The sequence below is a fragment of the Enhydra lutris genome, unplaced genomic scaffold (genome assembly GCF_002288905.1).
Source record: "Enhydra lutris kenyoni isolate GAN:26980312 unplaced genomic scaffold, ASM228890v2 scaffoldscaffold2, whole genome shotgun sequence".
NCBI classification, from domain to species: domain Eukaryota; kingdom Metazoa; phylum Chordata; class Mammalia; order Carnivora; family Mustelidae; genus Enhydra; species Enhydra lutris.
Genome location: NW_019154086.1, coordinates 62,683,245 through 62,703,655, shown reverse-complemented (window position 1 = coordinate 62,703,655; position 20,411 = coordinate 62,683,245).

Genomic DNA, 20,411 nt, shown 5'->3' with positions numbered 1-20,411 from the left:
GGCCCTCCAGAAAAGAAGGAACCAAGCAGAGGTCTAGGCTGCAGAAAAAAGGCAGGGCTTTTGGTTGCAAGGGGCTGTAGGTCTGTAGGTCACATTTTGTGTCTGGTTGACTTTTGCCACACAGAATTCCAGGCTTGATTTACAAATGAGGCTGAGGCAGGATTAAAAATCTTTGACGTCTGTTGAGGATAACCACCAACGCTGTTTATAATCTTCAAAGCAGCTGAACTCCATTGGCTAATGAAGTTCTAGCTTTAAATCATTAGTCATATAGACAACAATAAAATTGCTGCCCCAAATTCTCCTTAAAATGGCCTTTAGGATAAAAAAGAAAACTCTGAGGGGAACGCCCTTGAATTTGTGTAGTTTGTACCAGTTGACTCTGTATTTATTCATTATATGACCTATCAACATAGCTTTAATGTCTGAGATGTAAATTATGAATGTACCCAGAGAAGGGGGGATATATTTTATTAATCAACATGTACAAAAATAGGAGACCTATTGGTAAGGAGAAATGATCCTCTTCTTAGGCTGAAGGAAATGAACAGCAGCAGGGAAATCACTGACAACCCTAAAGTTTTTCTAAATTTTGCTATTCCAAGTGTGATCCACAAACCAGTAGCAATGGCATTGAATGGATCTTATATCTTGATATATTTCTCATACCCCAATCCATGAGTTGGAACTTGCACATTCTGAGAACCTGCAGTGATATTCCTTGTGTTGAAGTTTGAAAATTTTAACCTTGAGTGACCTAAAGATTGTCCCCGGGAAATTAGGTATGTTCTGGAAATTAGAGATAAACCAAAGAGATTTGGAAAACTGCTTCCTAGTATCAGCACAGAGCAGTGGAAACATGAAAAAAAAATGAAGAAAGGCTGCTTAAGCTAGAAGAAAAAGAATTTTCCAGGGGACAAAGCCTGAGCTCTTCAGTGGCAGGGTGTACAAATAAAAAGGAGAAGGTGAAATCTTAAAAAAAGAAAAAAAAAACCTGTAATTGATATAAAAAGGTGAAAGAAATGTCCCTGCTTGTATGAAAAGAGATTTTCATCCTCACTAGGTCAGAAACAGTGACTGGGGATCAGTGAAATCCAGCAGAGGACAAGAATCAGGTCTCAGAGAAAATGGGAATAACATTCTCAGAGAGGCCCTGGCCCAGAAAACCTGGCCCCAGAAAAATCTTCCAGCTACAGATGGAGAATACAAAATAAAAGCACACACAGTTACACAAGAGTTTCTATAAAACTTGGGCAGTTTTGAGTGGAATAGATCAGGGAGATACTGTAAAATATTTGTAGAATTACTAGGAGAATTTCATGGCGACACAATTTTTGACTTTGTGAATCACTCTGAGAATCCTGAGGAAATACAAGAAACAGGTGAAATTTGTAGGGGTGGCAAAATTACCTCTACCTAATTTAAGTTTTCATCTGGGACTAAACGACAGATTATCAAGAGGGAAACAACAACAACAACAAAACAGTTTATTAACATGCGAGAAGTCTAAAACAAAGAATGACTTAAAGCTGTGGCTTAGAACTGCAGCTTACATAGCATCTGCAATAAAGAACAATGAGTTTGTGGAGAAGTGACAGGACAAAGGAAAACATTTTAGGCTTCTAGGGACGAAAGACTGTGGGAATGCAAATATGTGGGAGGGAGCTAATGGAGTGAAATCTGTTTGCAGGTTCCTCTGGTGCCATCTCTGGGCTGGTCTCTAGTATACAAAGGATTCATATCATGACTTTAGGCAGAAAAGAAGAAGGTAGAGAGACCTCTCCTGTATTTGCTGCTTCTTAATTGCTTCCCGCACAAAATAATTTTTATGCAAAAGAGGCATACTTTGAAATATCATATTTTCATTTCTTTGAAATTAAAGTTCTAAGAGAAGACAAAGAATAAAAGATGTTAAGAAGGAACCAGATAGGATAAGAATGGATGGATACCAGATTGGAGTTACTTTATTGAGAGAATGCCTTATAGGTAGGGTATCTTCTGGGTAGAATTATTCAATATGTGTGTATAATGAATATAGACTTTTTTTAACTAGCATATGATTTTAGTAGATATAGAAGTCATTGATTATAGAATATTATTTGAATTGTGGGAAGTCCCACAATTCAAAACCTAAAATAAGATGTTAGCAAAATACCTGAGACAGAAAGCATATGTAAATTAGAAAGACCTTGATTCCAATTAAATGTACTAATATTACATTGGGTAGGAGAGAAAAGAATCAAAATGCAAATGGTTTAGACTTAGAATTTCAACTAAACCTTCCAACAGGAAAATAAAAACACTGGAAACATAGTCTGCTACAGAAAAATTCCCACTGTAGAAGAATATGTAGCATTAAAGAAACACTATCAAAGTTCTGTTTATTCCAAAGGAAAGTGTGATAAAAAGTACATGGCAGATAGATGCACCAATCATGACAGTAGTTCTGAAAACCCTTGTGGATACATTTCCAGCTGAAACAAATAGAGGATTGAGAGGAACTTGCCTAAGAGAAGGGATTGATAGACTTAAGCTGCCGTGATGGCACAGGATGGTGAGGCCTGCTCACAAGAGATAGTAAAAGCCATGTTACTAACAGAGACTACCTCCATATGATGTTGTCCTGCCAAAAATGTGAGACTCCAAGGGAATTATAAATTAGGAGTCTGAATATGCTGAATGGGAAAGAAAGGCTTGTTAAATAAGACCTGGTGATTGAGGCTGTCACCATAGCAAATTTCTAAACTTTGCCAGAGGGCAGGAATATCTCAAATGCTATTCTTAGAGAGGGAATATTTGCATAATGGAATTTCCTCCCAGACCTCCTAAACATAGTGGTGGCATAATTAACTTCTTTCTGTAAGACTTTTCCTAATCCAGGCTATAGTTACAAACCATGGACTCTGGACACCTGGCATAACTTGACTGCTACATTGGCAAAGCTGAAACCCAGATGTTCCCTCTATGTCCCTTCACTAAGACACCACTGAGTTTGTGCTATGGTCTTTGGCAGGACTGAGTATGGGCTTCTGAAAACAAAATTTTGCCACTAACTGCACCAAATCCCCAAGATTTGACATGTTTTCTAAGTTTATTAGAAGATGTGCCAGAGCTGAAATGATGTTTCATATTTTACTAACTCTGGATTTTTTTTTTTTTTTTGAAGTGAGGCATATCAGAGACTTGTCATTAAGCTACAATTTCTGAAGAAAATTACTCATTCCAGTTACTCTTTTAGATGTTGATTCTTATGGTTTTAAATACCATCTAAATATTAGTAACTCTTAAATTTTTATTTTAAACCCTGGCATTATACAAACATCAGACTTATGTATTAAAATACCTAGGGTCACCTGGGTGGCTCAGTTGGTTAAGTGTCTGCTTTTGGCTCAGGTCTTGATTCCAGGTTCCCAGCTGGGGGGTGGGGGGAAGAGCCTGCTTTTTTTCCTCTCCCTCTGCTGTTCCCACTGCTTATGCTTGCTCTCTCTCTCTCTCTCTCTGTGTCAAATAAGTAAATAAAATCTTTTAAAAAGATAAAATAAAATACCTACTTGAACTCAACCTGATAACCAATAGAAATCTCAAGCTTATATTCAAAACCAAACTAATGATTTTATCATATTCATTGTTCCTACAATCTTTCCCATCTCAGTAAATTGTTATTTCAGTCCAAAATAAACTCAGGCTGAAACAAAATGAAACAAACAAAACAAAAAACAGCAACAACAACAACAAAAAAAAAACCCAAAAATTTGATGTCCTCTTTCATTCTTACTTACCTTTTTCTTTTATCCCATGTATTATATGTTTGTAAATACCCTTGTCCTTGCTGTCAAAAGTTACACAGAATCTGTTTATAACTCACCACTCCACTTCAGCCTGAATTGTAATAGTTTTCCAAGAGATATCACTGATTCCATCCTTGAGGCATGAAAATCTATTTTTAAGACAAGAAGCAGAACAATCTTAAAAAAAAAAAAAAAGAAAAGAAAAGTAAGTCATACCTTTAAAACTTTCAATACCTTTTGAATATAGGAATGAACTCAAAGATTTATGTGTTATATGTATGTATGTATGTATGTATGTATGTATGTATATATGTATAAATCCCAGACACAAGACATTATAGGATCTTTTCATCCCCCCACAGCCTCGTTACTCTAATTTTGTTTCCTATTTTCCTCCTTGTTCAGTCCACTCAAGCTATACTGGCTCTATTCCTCTTGCTCCAACATCCACATGTTCACTTGCTTCAGAAACTTTCTTGCCTTTGTATGGTATATCCTCCTTCCTTATTAAGTACACCTTTCTGGGAGAGGGGGGCAAGATGGCAGGGAAGTAGGAGACCCTGTTTCAACTGGTCCCCTGAAGTGAGCTAATTATCTACCAGAACAATCTGAACACCCATGAAATCAGCATGAGATGTAGGATTATACACTTCTGGATCTCTAAGGGGCAGAAGATGCCAGTCAGGAGGTAAAAAGTACTGGGATCAATCAAACTGATATGGGAGGATAAGCAGAAGGGGGAGGGAGCCACCAGAAGCGACCCACTGGAAAGTAACAGCCCAATACAAAAGCACCCTGTGATTGGGGACCAGTATTATCTTGGAGTCTGGTTAAAAGCACTCAAAAAGAGCTAAAGGTCTTTAGGGGCAACTAGTGGAATCAGGCAAGCACAGGCATGGGCCTAAACCCACAGACACAGGACAGCCAAGACCAGCATCCACCCGTACCAGAGAGAGTACAGCTGACTCCCAGGGGTTGCATGGCTTGCATCACAGCCACTCCCACCCATGAGGGAGTCTGATGACAGCGCCAGCCTTCTCTCCCTAGAACTTTTGCACACTGCGAGACTTGGGACTGACCCACTCCTGTCAGCCCTGAGAAAGCTCCGTCCTGGACCTAGCCAGTGGTTTGTAGGACCGGCTGACAGTCGGACTCTCCCAGCCTCAGTGTGATCACCCAAGCTGGCAACCTGAATTCTCCAGTCCCAGCAAAGGCAGCCCTCCCTGGACCAATATTGCTCATGGTTGTGGCATGGAGGTGCGGGAGGTGGGGAGTGTAGACAAGCAGGTGCTTAAGGCGACCCCAGAGATGGTGGTTGGGGACTTGCTCTCCCTGCGGGAGGTGCTCAGCTGAACTTGCAGAGGGGGAGTCAGTGTGCTCTAGACCACACAGAGGGGAGCAAGATTGAGGCATCTCTCTGAGATGGAGGTCTGGGTGCAATTTGCTTTCCTCTAATCCTCCAAAAGGCCACAAAAAGTGGCCAAAGGAAAAACAAAAAACAAAACAAAACTCCAGAGAACAAAAGCCTGAAAAACCAGTTTCCACAGAGCCCAGCCCCTTAATAGTGGATAGGGGGTCTCAACCCAAGCAAGACTGACTGAAAAAGAACACAGCAGGCCCCTCCCCCAGAAATCCAACCAAGAGAATGAGAGGAAAATCACCACAGGGTCCCCATAAAACTGTAAAACCCCAATATCAGGGGAAGACAACATATAAAGCTCCCGGTATTGCCCTAAACCCTGTATTTCATAGATACAACTTTTATTTTTAATTCATTCTCACTATTCTTATTCTGTTTAATTTTTTTGAACCTAGTTACCATTACAACAGAGGTTTAATACAACATATTCCATAATAAACTTTTAACCTGAACTTTTTTCATACATATACCTGTGTTTTTCTTTTTCTCTTCTATTATTTTAATATATATATAGATATAAGTTTCAAGGTAATCCTCTTTCCCTAATCAATACTACCCCTATATATAAACCAGTTTTAATTTCCCTTTATCTCTGGAAAGTTGAGTCCTTTAACAATGTTATCAAGATATACCCAGGAAGAATCAAAATAACCTTCCTTGCCCACATCAAGGATTTATAACTACCTCACATCTTTTCTACTGTCAGTGTTTCTGTGTATTTGTTTTTGTTCTGGTATTATATAAATCTTATACTCAGGGTTCATTTTGGCTGCGTTCTTCTTTTTTCTTGTCATTTACTTTAACTTTTGCCAGCCTTTTTGTTTGTTTTTGTTTATATGCCTTATAATTCTTAACTTTGGGGACCATTCTGCCTGGGTCTACTCTCTCTCTCTCTCTCTCTCTCTCTCTCTCTCTCTTTTTCTTCCCAGTCTTGCTCTTTCTCTCTCTCTCTCTCTTTTTTTTTTCTTTCTTTTTGGTGGTGACTTCTGATTGCTCAGAAGCATTCCAGAGAGCACCTTGCCTGGATCATGGTTGATATATTCAGCTACACATCCCCTCAACCACCTCTCACCCAAATGACTAGGAGGAGGAATGCCCAACAGAGGGAAAATCCAGAAACTGTGCCCTCTCCATCAGGGCTATTTGATATGGACATAAACCGTATGTCAGAATGAGAATTCAGGGTAACAATGATCCAGGCAATGGCTGGGTTGGAGAAAACTAATAATGACAACATGGAATTAATTAGGGCAGAAGTGAAAGCCACCCAGGAAGAAGTTAAAAATGCTATCAATGAGATCTAATGTAAACTCTCTAACAGCTAGGGTAACTGAGGAAGAAGATAGAATTAGTGATCTAGAGGACAAAATGATAGAGAAAAAGGATCAGGAGGAGGCCTGGAACAAACAGCTTAGAAGCCATGAAAACAGAATTAGGGAAATAAATGATGCCATGAAATGTTCCAATATCAGAATTATTGGGATCCCTGAGGGGAAGGAGAAAGAAAGAAGATTAGAAGATATCATTGAACAAATTCTCCATGAAAATTTTCCCAATCTGGGGAATGGAAGAGCGTTTGTGTCCTAGAGGCAGAAAGATCACCCCTAAGATCATAGAATCTAGAAAGACATCAAGACACCTGATTGTGAAACTTGAATCACAATTTAAGACAGGAGCTCTTGAGAGCAGCTAGGGGGAAGATATTCATTATGTACAGAGGAAGGTCCATCAGAATAACAGCAGACCTGTCTACATAAACCTGGCAAGCCAGAAAGTGCTGACAAGACATATTCAGGGCACTAACTGAGAGGATTATATAGCCAAGAATACTCTATCCAGCAAGGCTGACATTCAAAGTGGATGGAGAGATAAAGAACTTCCAAGACTGGCAAAGTTTAAAAGAGTATATGACCACAAAGCCAGCACTACAAGAAATATTGGGGGGGGGGGGGTTTCTATCAAAGAAGAAAGAACCCAGGGGTGTCATAGAACAGAAATGTGTAGAGACAATCTATGGAAAGAAAGACTTCACAGCCAACATGATGTCAATATCTTTCAATAATCACTCTCAATGGGAATGGCCTAAATGCTCCCCTAAAATGGCACAGGGTTGCAGATTGGATGAAATGACAGGACCATCCATATGTTGTCTACAAGAAACCCATTTGGAACCTGAGGATACATCCAGACTGAAAGTGAAGGGATGGAGAAGCATCTTTCATGCCAATGGGCCTCAAAAGAAAGCTGGAGCAGCAATTCTCATATCAGATAAATTAGATTTTAAGCTAAAGGCTGTAGTCAGAGATACAAAAGGACACTACATCATTCCTAAAGGGTATACCCACCAAGAAGATCTAACAATTGTAAATATTCATGCCCCCAATATGGGAGCAGTCAACTACGTAAGACAACTGTTAATCAAGATAAAGACTCCTACTGATATGAATACATTATCTTAACACACCACTGTCAGTAATAAACAGTTCATCCAAGCATAAAATCAACAAAGAAACAAGAGCATTGAATGACACATTGGACCAGATGGACCTCATAGATACATACAGAACATTCCACCCTAAAACAACAAAATATTCATTCTTCTCACTTGCACATGGAACGTTCTCCAGAATAGACCACATACTGTGTCACAAATCAGGGCTCAACCAATACCAAAAGACTGAGATTATTCCCTGCCTATTCTTAGACCACAATGCTTTGAAACTGGAACTCAACCACAAGAAAAAGTTTGGAAGGAATTCAAACACTTGGAAGCTAAAGACCATCTTGCTTAAGAATGTTTGGATCGACCAGGAAATCAAAGGATTTAAACAATTCATGGAAACCAATGAGAATGATAACACTTCAGTCTAATACCTATGTGATACAGCAAAGGCGATCCTAAGAGGGAAGTACATAGCCATTCAAGCCTCCCTCACAAAAACTGAAAAATCCAGAATACACCAGCTCTCTTTCTTCCTTAAAGAACTGGAGAATCAATAACAAATTAAGCCAACTCCATACACAAGAAGAGAAATAATCAAGATTAGAGTAGAGATCAATGAGATAGAAACTAGAGATACAGTAGAACACATCAACAAAACTAGAAGCTGGTTATTTGAAAGAATCAATAAGATCAACAAAATATTGGCCAAACTAGTCCAAAAGAAAAGAGAGAGGACCCAAATTAATAAAATTATGAATGAAAAGGGAGAGATCACGACTAACACCAAGGAAATGGAAACAATCATCACAAATCATTTTCAACAGTTGCATGCCAATAAGTTAAGCAACCTAGAAGAAATGGATACATAACTGGAAACCTATAAACTTCCAAAACTGAATCAGGAAGAAACTGACAACCTGAATAGATCAGTATCTAGTAACAAGATTGAAGCAGTGATCAAGAAACAAGAGCCTAGGACCTGACAGATTCCCTTGAGAATACTATCAAACATTCAAAGAAGAAACAATACCTATTCTTCTGAAGCTGTTTTAAAAAACAGAAACAGAAGGAAAAGTTCCAGACTCTTTTTATGAAGCCAGCATTACACTGATCTCCAAGCCAGGCAAAGACCCTGCCACAAAGGAGAATTTCAGACCAATATCCCCGTTGAATATGGATGCTAAGATTCCCAACAAGATCCTAGCAATTAGGATCCAACAGTACATTAAAAAGATTATCCACCATGACCAGGTGGGATTTATCCATGGGATGCAAGGGTGGTTCAACATTTGAAAATCAATGTGATAGAATAAATCAATAAGAGAAGAGAGAAGAACCACATGGTCCTCTCAATTGATGCAGAAAAAAACATTTGACAAGATACAGCATCTGTTCCTTATTATAACGCATTAAAGCATAGGGATAGAGGGAACATTCCTCAACTTCATAAAATCTATTTATGAAAAACCCACAGCAAATATCATCCTCAATGGGGAAAAGCTAGCAGTCTTTCCTTTGAGATCAGGAACACGACAAGGATATCCACTCTCACCACTGTTCAACATAGTACTAGAATCCCAGCAACAGCAATCAGACAACAAAAAGGAAAGGTATTCAAATTGGCAAAGAAGAAGTCAAACTCTCTCTTCCCAGTTGACCTGATACTTTATATGGAAAACCCAAATGACTCCAACCACAAACTAATAGAACTCATACAGCAATTCAGTAATGTGACAGGATACAAAATCAATGTAGAGAAATCAGTTGCTTTCTTATACACTAACAATGAAAAAATAGAAAGGGAAATTAGAGAATTGATTCCATTTACTATAGCACCAAGAACCATAAGATACCTGGGAATAAACCTAACCAAAGAGGTAAAGGATCTGTACTGGAGGAACTACAGAACACTCATGAAGGAAACTGAAGAAGACACAAAAAGATGGAATATCATTCCATGCTCATGGATCAGAAGAATAAACATTGTTAAAATGTCTATACTGCCTAGAGCAATCTATACTTTCAATGCCATCCTGATCAAAATTCCACTGGCATTTTTCAAAGAGCTCGAACAATCTAAATTTGTATGAAAGCAGAAGAGACCCCAAATTGCTAAGGAAATGTTGAAAAACAAAAACAAAACTGGGGGCATCAGGTTGCTTGATTTCAAGATTTACTACAAGCAGTGATCACCAAGACAGCATGGTACTGGCACAAAAACAGACACATAGACCAGGGGAACAGAGTAGAGAACCCAGGTATGGACCCTCATCTCTATGGTCAAATAATCTTTGACAAAGAAGGAAAAAATATACAATGGAAAAAGACAGTCTCATCAATAAATGGTGCTGGGAAAATTGGACAGCTATGTGTAGAAGAAAAAAACTCAACCATTCTCTTACACCATACACAAAGATAAACTCAAAACAGATAAAAGACCTCAACGTGAGACAGGAATCTATCAAAATCCTAGAGGAGAACATAGGCAGTAACCTCTTCAACATTGGCCACAGCAAATTCTTTCAAGATATGTCTCCAAAGACAAAGGAAACAAAAGTGAAAATGAATTTTTGGGACTTCATCAAGATCAAAAGCTTCTGCACAGCAAAGGAAACAGTCAACAAAACAAAGAGGCAACTCACAGAATGGGAGAAGGTATTCGCAAATGACACTACAAAGAGCTCATATCCAACATATATAAAGAACTCCTCAAACTCAACACTCAAAAAAACAGATATAAAATCTAAAAACAAAAAAACAAACCAAAAAAAAACAACCTTTAAAAAGGGGAGCTTGGGTGGCTCAGTGGGTTAAATCCTTTGCCTTCAGCTCAGGTCATGATTCCAAAGTCCTGGGATCAAGCCCCCGCATTGGGCTCTCTGCTTAGCAAGGAGTCTGCTTCCTCCTCTCTCTCTCTCTGCCTGCCTTTGTGACTACTTGTGATCTCTGTCTGTCAAATAGATAAATAAAATCTTAAAACAAAAACAAATACAAACGGATAAATATGTCAGAAAATGGGCAGAAGACATGAACAGACACTTCTCCAAAGAAGACATACAAATGGCTAACAGACACATGAAAAAATGTTCATCATCATTAACCATCAGGGAGATTAAAATCAAAACCACATTGATATACCACCTCACACCAGTTAGAATGGCCAAAATTAACAAGGCAGTAAACAACAAGTGTTGGAGGGGATGTGGGGAAAAGGGAACCCTCTTACACTGTTGGTAGGAATGCAAGTTGGTGCAGGCACTTGGGGAAACAGTGTGGAAATTCCTTAAGAAATTAAAAATAGAGTTGCCCTATGACCCTGTAATTGCACTACTGGGTATTTGCCCCAAAGATACAGAGGTAGTGAAAAGAAGGGTCATGTGTACCCCAATGTTCACAGCAACAATGGCCACAGTCAACCAAACTGTGGAAATAACCAGGATGCCCTTCAGTGGATGAATGCTTAAAGAAGATATGGTGTACAATGGAGTATTATGCCTTCATCAGAAAGGATGAATACCCAACTTTTGTATCAACATGGACGGGACTGGAAGAGATTATGCTGAGTGAAATAAGCAGAGAGAGTCAATATCATATGGTTTCACTTATTTGTGGAGCATAAGGAATAACACAGAGAACATTGGTTGATGGAGAGGAGAATTAAGATGGGGGAAATCAGAGGGGGAGATAAATCCTGAGAGACTGTGGACTCTGAGAAACAAACTGAGGGTTTGGGAGTGGAGGAAGGTGAGGGGTTGGGTGAGCCTGGTAGTGGGTATTATGGAGGGCACGCATTGCATGGAGCACTGGGTGTGGTGCATAAACAATGAATTTTGGATCACTGAAAAGAAATAAAATGGAAAAAAAAATAAGTACAGCTTTTTTTCTCTTCCTTGCCTCTTAGAGTAATTGTTCTCAGAGTCCTTCTTACTGTGTTCTGTTCTTTTCCCCATATCACTTGGTACATAATTGCTGTCATATACTCTGCATTTTATTTATTTATGTTTTTACTTTCTTCCTACTCTTGAATGCAGTAACTATGAAGGGAGAGAGTTTTGTTGTTGCTATTGTAGTTTTCACTCAAAGTATCAGGCAGTTAGCTGGTATGTAATAAATATTTCTTGACTGGATGATTTCCTTTTTTGGGTCTTTGATTTTGGATAATCAGATTTATTTTGCCAAGATTAGTTTTGCTTGATCTAGAATTTCACAGAAATAGAAAATACAATAGACATTCTTTTGAATCCAGAGTCTTTCACTCAGAATCGTATAATTCTCATATATTGGTGAGTAGAATTAGTATGTAAGAATGAACTACACACACTATCTTTATCCATTTTCCCTTTAAGGAAGGAGAAGGCACTGTTTCCAGTTTGAGTCTACTATCAGTAAAACTACTAGGAACATTTGTGTTCAGGGTGATTTTGGTCATATATATCCCTTTGTCTTGAATAAACACCTCATAAGTGGTATTGCTTATTCACGAGAAACTATGAAAACTATTTCCAAAGTTGTACCATTTGGAATTCTTGCTGGCAATATATGAGAAATTTAGTTGCTTTGATCATCACCAAAATTGGTCTTTTTACTTTTATCCATTCTAAAATTGTGATATTATTACATTGTAATTTTAATTCACCTATCTAAAATGAATAATGAGGCTGAGCACTTTTTCATAGGTTTGTTGACCATTTGTATACAATTTTTGTACTTTTTTTTTCTTTATGAAGCAATTGTTCAAGTCTTTTCCACATTTTCATTGGATTTTTTATTATCAAATACTTTGAGGAACACTTTATTTATTCTGAATATAAGACATTTATCAGAACTTGTATATGAACATTAATAATGTCTTTGAAACTATTGCTTGCCTACTCATTTTTTTAGCAATGTTATTGGAAAAGCAAGATTTAAAAACTATTATTTTGTGGTCAAATTTATCTTTTTTTTTTCTTTTATGGATAGTGTTTTCTGTATCTTGATGACATTGCCTATTTTGAAGTTGCAAAGTCTCTTCCTCAGTTTCTTCCAGAAGCATTATATTTTAGCTTTGTGTTTAGTCTCATCATATATTGCAAAGTAATTTTTTTGTACATGGGAAGTTGGGATTGAGATTCTTTTTTTTTTTTTTTTTTTTTTTTACCCTTCTGGATAGTTTTTCTATTTTTATTTTTATTGTTTTTAATAGCCTTTCTTTTTTCCCATAGACTTGCTTTGGCAATTTTTTTTTTGAAAACTAAATCACTTTGTAAATATAGGTATATTTCTGGACTCTCAATTCTGCTTTGTTGATTATTTTGGCTATCCTTAGATTTATAGTAGGCTTTTAAGTATGGTAGTGTTATGACTCAATTTCTCCTTTTAAAACCAATTTGACCATTTAAATTTGATCATTCATTCATTTGAATGTTGAATCAACTTTTTAGTTTATAAAAAAAGAAGTCTGCTAAGACTTTGATTGGAATTGTATCACATTTATAAAACAATTCACAGAGAATTGGCATCTTAAACCATTTTGAGTTTTTCATTCCATAAACATAACATAACATGAACATAGTATGCCTCTCCATTTGTTTGTATTTTCTATAATATGTCAAGATAATTTGTAGCTGTCAGATGCATAGAGTTTCTCATTCCGTGTCACCTGTTTTCCAATACATTTTTCCAACTGAGAGAACTCTTCTAGTACTAGAGACTCCATGATATGTGGAATCAGATACCTCTTTTTGCAGACTTTCAAGTTAAATTTGGTCTTTCATCCACTTTTCTTTGTTTCATTTATATCTATATTTATTTTACCTCTGTCAGACACCACCTTCTTATCTTTTATATATTGTATCTTCTTATCTTTCATATAATGTATCTAATACATTAGATATAAACCTCACTCATATTTCAGTTTCTTTATAGCATACTCTATGTAAAATCAGTGCCCACCTTCAAGACAGTGCCATCGATAATTTGCTAGTGCCCTTATCAAGCTTGCAGAACTAGCAGAAATTTGAGTCAAAGCCCTGAGACTTGAAATCCCATATGCCACAACCAAACCTCATAAAAAAAATTACATACCATGGCGCTTAGAATTTAACCCTACAGAGATTCAAATACCTTAATACAACTATAGTACAATTTCTTGACTTGCTATATCTTCCTATTTTCCAAAGTCATGAACAGAATTTGAAATTGATTTGCATTTAATCTACAGAGTAAATATTTGTTTTATATTTGTTGAGTTAATATGTTTTCTCAATATAAATTATTAATTGAATGAAAATTCTGTTTCCCAAATTTCTTCTAGTATTGTAATTGAAAATCAGTAAATATAGAGTAATCTTCTCATTTTAATGTTATTTCCTCTAAATGACTAAAGGAAGTATCAATCAGTAAGTTTCACAAATATTGACATTTTTCTTCCATTCTAAGAAGACAAAAATACTTCCAAAATGTCTATAACAGTTGCATCTATGAATCTTCCTTTTCTCTTCGGCAATAGAACTCACAAAACCAATGTGACAAGGTATAGATTTGTGCATAATTGGGTTTGTCTTGACTAGTTTTCTATCAACTTGATTCTATGTACAGTGAACCAAACAGTAAATTCCATGCTATATTCATGACTCTCTCCTCTGAGTGTTAAGCTGAAGTTGCCATAGCAACAAATTGGTAGATCAGAAAATGTATAGTAGGATCAAGACAGAGTCTGAAAAACTGGGGCAATATGTGTTAATTTTCCTTCCCCATTTCTTGAAATGTGCCCAAGTGGGGTTATGCTAAATTCTAGTTTTATACTGGTTTGTACCAATTGGAACAAGTTATTTAAACAACAGAAGATGATTGTTTCTCATTTGGAAAAATATTATAATATTCCATTGAAAGGGATATTATTCATATCTGTCAAAATTTGAAAATACAAAGGTCTTTATTATAAATTCTGGTCAACAGCAATGAAAGCGGTGAGCAACATAAACAAAATTTATTTTAAAGAACTTTTAAAGAGTTTTACATTTACCTAATAAATCCAAGAACATAAATACTAGCTGAGAGAAAAATAGTAAAAGAAATTTAGGACTCTTTTACAACAAAATTAGGACCATTAAATAGAAAAAGCTCCTCTTAAAAAAATGGTGCTGAATGGGGACACGTGAGTGGTTCAATTGACTGAGCATCTGACTCTTGGTTTCAGCTCAGGTCTTCATCTCAGAGTTATGCGATCAAGCCTGGTGTAGGGTTCCATACTCAGTGGGAAGTTTGCATCTCTTTTTCTCTCTCTTTCTGCTCCTCCCCCTGCTCTCTCTCTCTCTCTAAAATAAATAAATAAAATCTTTAAGAAAATGATGCTGAAAGGAATTACTGGTATAAAAAATGTCAAGAACCAGATATGTTTGGATAATGTCTGACCTTCAAGAATGTTGTTGCCTCACCTCAATCAAGAGAAAATCACTTAAGTGGGGCTTATGGGCACAGAAAATGAAATCTCCATTTTTTTTTTAATTTTATCTTTTATAAACATATAATATATTTTATCCCCAGGGGTACAGGTCTGTGAATCGCCAGGTTTACACACTTCACAGCACTCACCATAGCACATACCCTCCCCAATGTCCATAACCCCACCCCCCCTCTCCCAAACCCCCTCCCCCCATCAACCCTCAGTTTGTTTTGTGAGATTAAGAGTCACTTATGGTTTGTCTCCCTCCCAATCCCATCTTGTTTCATTTACTCTTCTCCTACCACCTTAACCCCCCATGTTGCATCTCCTCTCCCTCATATCAGGGAGATCATATAATAGTTGTCTTTCTCCGATTGACTTATTTCGTTAAGCATGATACCCTCTGGTTCCATCCACGTCGTCGCAAATGGCAAGATTTCATTTCTTTTGATGGCTGCATAGTATTCCATTGTGTATATATACCACTTCTTCTTTATCCATTCGTCTGTTGATGGACATCTAGGTTCTTTCCATAGTTTGGCTATTGTAGACATTGCTGCTATAAACATTCGGGTGCACGTGCCCCTTCGGATCACTACGTTTGTATATTTAGGGTAAATACCCAACAGGGCAATTGCTGGGTCATAGGGTAGTTCTATTTTCAGCATTTTGAGGAATCTCCATGCTGTTTTCCAGAGTGGTTGCACCAGCTTGCATTCCCACCAACAGTGTAGGAGGGTTCCCCTTTCTCCGCATCCTCGCCAGCATCTGTCATTTGCTGACTTGTTAATTTTAGCCATTCTGACTGGTGTGAGGTGATATCTCATTGTGGTTTTGATTTGTATTTCCCTGATGCCGAGTGATATGGAGCACTTTTTATGTGTCTGTTGGCCATCTGGATGTCTTCTTTGCAGAAATGTCTGTTTATGTCCTCTGCCCATTTCTTGATTGGATTATTTGTTCTTTGGGTGTTGAGTTTGCTAAGTTCTTTATAGATTTTGGACACTAGCCCTTTATCTGATATGTCATTTGCAAATATCTTTTCCCATTCTGTCAGTTGTCTTTTGGTTTTGTTAACTGTTTCCTTTGCTGTGCAAAAGCTTTTGATCTTGATAAAATCCCAATAGTTCATTTTTGCCCTTGCTTCCCTTGCCTTTGGCGATGTTCCTAGGAAGATATTGCTGCGGCTGAGGTCGAAGAGGTTGCTGCCTGTGTTCTCCTCAAGGATTTTGATGGATTCCTTTCTCACATTGAGATCCTTCATCCACTTTGAGTCTATTTTCGTGTGTGGTGTAAGGAAATGATCCAGTTTCATTTTTCTGCATGTGGCCATCCAATTTTCCCAACACCATTTATTGAAGAGGCTGTCTTTTTTCCATTGGACATTCTTTCCCGCTTTGTCGAAGATTAGTTGACCATAGAGTTGAGGATCTATTTCTGGGCTCTCTATTCTGTTCCATTGATCATGTGTCTGTTTTTGTGCCAGTACCATGCTGTCTTGATGATGACAGCTTTGTAATAGAGCTTGAAATCCGGAATTGTGATGCCACAAACTTTGGCTTTCTTTTTCAATATTGCTTTGGCTATTCGAGGTCTTTTCTGGTTCCATATAAATTTTAGGATTATTTGTTCCATTTCTTTGAAAAAAATGGATGATACTTTGATAGGAATTGCATTAAATGTGTAGATTGCTTTAGGTAGCATAGACATTTTCACAATAATTATTCTTCCAATCCAGGAGCATGGAACATTTTTCCATTTCTTTGTGTCTTCCTCAATTTCTTTCATGAGTACTTTATAGTTTTCTGTGTATAGATTCTTAGTCTCTTTGGTTAGATTTATTCCTAGGTATCTTATAGTTTTGGGTGCAATTGTAAATGGGATGGACTCCTTAATTTCTCTTTCTTCTGTCTTGTTGTTGGTGTAGAGAAATGCAACTGATTTCTGTGCATTGATTTTATCAATTCCTGCACAAGTTCTAGCAGTTTTGGAGTGGAGTCTTTTGGGTTATCCACATATAGTATCATATCATCTGCGAAAAGTGATAGTTTGACTTCTTCTTTGCCTATTTGGATGCCTTTAATTTCCTTTTGTTGTCTAATTGCTGAGGCTAGGACTTCTAGTACTATGTTGAATAGCAGTGGTGATAACGGACATCCCTGCCGTGTTCCTGACCTTAGCAGAAAAGCTTTCAGTTTCCCTCCATTGAGAATGATATTTGCGGTGGGTTTTTCATAGATGGCTTTGATAATATTGAGGTATGTGCCCTCTATCCCTACACTTTGAAGAGTTTTGATCAGGAAGGGATGCTGTACTTTGTCAAATGCTTTTTCAGCATCTATGGAGAGTATCCTATGGTTCTTGTTCTTTCTTTTATTAATGTGTTGTATCACATTGATTGATTTGCGGATGTTGAACCAAACTTGCAGCCCTGGAATAAATCCCACTTGGTCGTGGTGAATAATCCTTTTAATGTACTGTTGAATCCTATTGGCTAGTATTTTGGCGAGAATTTTTGCATCTGTGTTCATCAAGGATATTGGTCTGTAGTTCTCTTTTTTGATGGGATCCTTGTCTGGTTTTGGGATCAAGGTGATGCTGGCCTCATAAAATGAGTTTGGAAGTTTTCCTTCCAATTCTATTTTTTGGAACAGTTTCAGGAGAATAGGAATTAGTTCTTCTTTAAATGTTTGGTAGAATTCCCCCAGGAAGCCATCTGGCCCCGGGCTTTAGTTGTTTGGAGATTTTTGATGACTGTTTCAATCTCCTTACTGGTTATGGGTCTGTTCAGGCTTTCTATTTCTTCCTGGTTCAGTTGTGGTAGTTTATATGTCTCTAGGAATGCATCCATTTCTTCCAGATTGTCAAATTTGTTGGCGTAGAGTTGCTCATAGTATGTTCTTATAATTGTCTGTATTTCTTTGGTGTTTGTTGTGATCTCTTTCATTCATGATTTTATTTATTTGGGTCCTTTCTCTTTTCTTTTTGGTAAGTCTGGCCTGGGGTTTATCAATCTTATTAATTCTTTCAAAAAACCAGCTCCTAGTTTCGTTGATTTGTTCTATTGTTTTTTTGGTTTCTATTTCATTGATTTCTGCTCTGATCTTTATGATTTCTCTTCTCCTGCTGGGTTTAGGGTTTCTTTCTTGTTCTTTTTCCAGCTCCTTTGGGTGTAGGGTTAGGTTGTGTACCTGAGACCTTTCTTGTTTCTTGAGAAAGGCTTGTACCGCTATATATTTTCCTCTCAGGACTGCCTTTGTTGTGTCCCACAGATTCTGAACCATTGTATTTTCATTATCATTTGTTTCCATGAATTTTTTCAATTCTTCTTTAATTTCCTGGTTGACCCATTCATTCTTTAGAAGGATGCTGTTTAGTCTCCATGTATTTGGGTTCTTTCCAAATTTCCTCTTCTGATTGAGTTCTAGCTTCAGAGCATTGTGGTCTGAAAATATGCAGGGAATGATCCCAATCTTTTGATACCGGTTGAGACCTGATTTAGGACCAAGAATGTGATCTCTTCTGGCGAATGTTCCATGGGCACTAGAGAAGAATGTGTATTCTGTTGCTTTGGGATGAAATGTTCTGAATATATCTGTGATGTCCATCTGGTCCAGTGTGTCATTTAAGGCCTTTATTTCCTTGTTGATATTTTGCTTGGATGATCTGTCCATTTCAGTGAGGGGAGTGTTAAAGTGCCCTACTATTATTGTATTATTGTCGATGTGTTTCTTTGATTTTGTTATTAATTGGTTTATATAGTTGGCTGCTCCCACGTTAGGGGCATAGATATTTAAAATTGTTAGATCTTCTTGTTGGACAGTTCCTTTGAGTATGATATAGTGTCCTTCCTCATCTCTTATTATAGTCTTTGGCTTAAAATCTAATTGATCTGATATAAGGATTGCCACTCCTGCTTTCTTCTGATGTCCATTAGCATGGTAAATTCTTTTCCACCCCCTCACTTTAAACCTGGAGGTGTCTTTGGGTTTAAGATGAGTTTCTTGTAGGCAACATATAGATGGGTTTTGTTTTTTTATCCATTCTGATACCCTGTGTCTTTTGATTGGGGCATTTAGCCCATTAACATTCAGGGTGAAGAGAGATATGAATTTAGTGCCATTGTATTGCCTGTAAGGTGACTGTTATTGTATATTGTCTCTGTTTCTTTCTGATCTACTACTTTTAGGGTCTCTCTTTGCTTAGAGGACCCCTTTCAATATTTCCTGTAGAGCTGGTTTCGTATTTGCAGATTCTTTCAGTTTTTTTTTTTTTTGTCCTGGAAGCTTTTAATCTCTCCTCCTATTTTCAATGATAGCCTAGCTGGATATAGTATTCTTGGCTGCATGCTTTTCTCCTTTAGTACTCTGAATATATCATGCCAGCTCTTTCTGGCCTGCCAGGTCTCTGTGGATAAGTCTGCTGCCAATCTAATATTTTTGCCATTGTACGTTACAGACTTCTTTTCCTGGCTGTTTTCAGGATCTTTTCTTTGTCACTAAGACTTGTAAATTTTACTATTAGGTGATGGGGTGTGGAACTATTCTTATTGATTTTGAGGGGGGTTCTCTGAACCTCCTGGATTTTGATGCTTGTTCCCTTTGCCATATTGAGGAAATTCTCTCCAATAATTCTCTCCAATATACTTTCTGCTCCCCTCTCTGTTTCCTCTTCTTCTGGAATCCCAATTATTCTAATGTTGTTTCGTCTTATGGTTTCACTTATCTCTCCAATTCTCCCCTCGTGTTCCAGTAGCTGTTTGTCCCTCTTTTGCTCAGCTTCTTTTTTCTCTGTCATTTGGTCTTCTATATCGCTAATTTTTTCTTCTGCCTCATTTATCCTAGCAGTGAGAGCCTCCATTTTTGATTGCACCTCATTAATAGCTTTTTTGATTTCAACTTGGTTAGGTTTTAGTTCTTTTATTTCTCCAGAAAGGGCTTTTATATCTCCCGAGAGGGTTTCTCTAATATGTTCCATGCCTTTTTCGAGCCTGGCTAGAACCTTGAGAATCGTCATTCTGAACTCTATATCTGACATATTACCAATGTCTGTATTGATTAAGTCCCTAGCCTTTGGTACTGCTTCTTGTTCTTTTTTTTTGTGGTGAATTTTTCTGCCTTGTCATTTTGTCCAGATAAGAGTATATGAAGGAGCAAGTAAAATACTAAAAGGGTGGCAACAACCCCAGGAAAATATGCTTTAGCCAAATCAGAAGAGATCCCAAATCGTGAGGGGGGAGGAAGGGGATAAAAAGAGGTTCAGAAAGAAAGAAAAAAAAAAACAATTAAAAAAAGAAAACCGATAAAGAAAAAATATAAAAAGGAAAATATATAT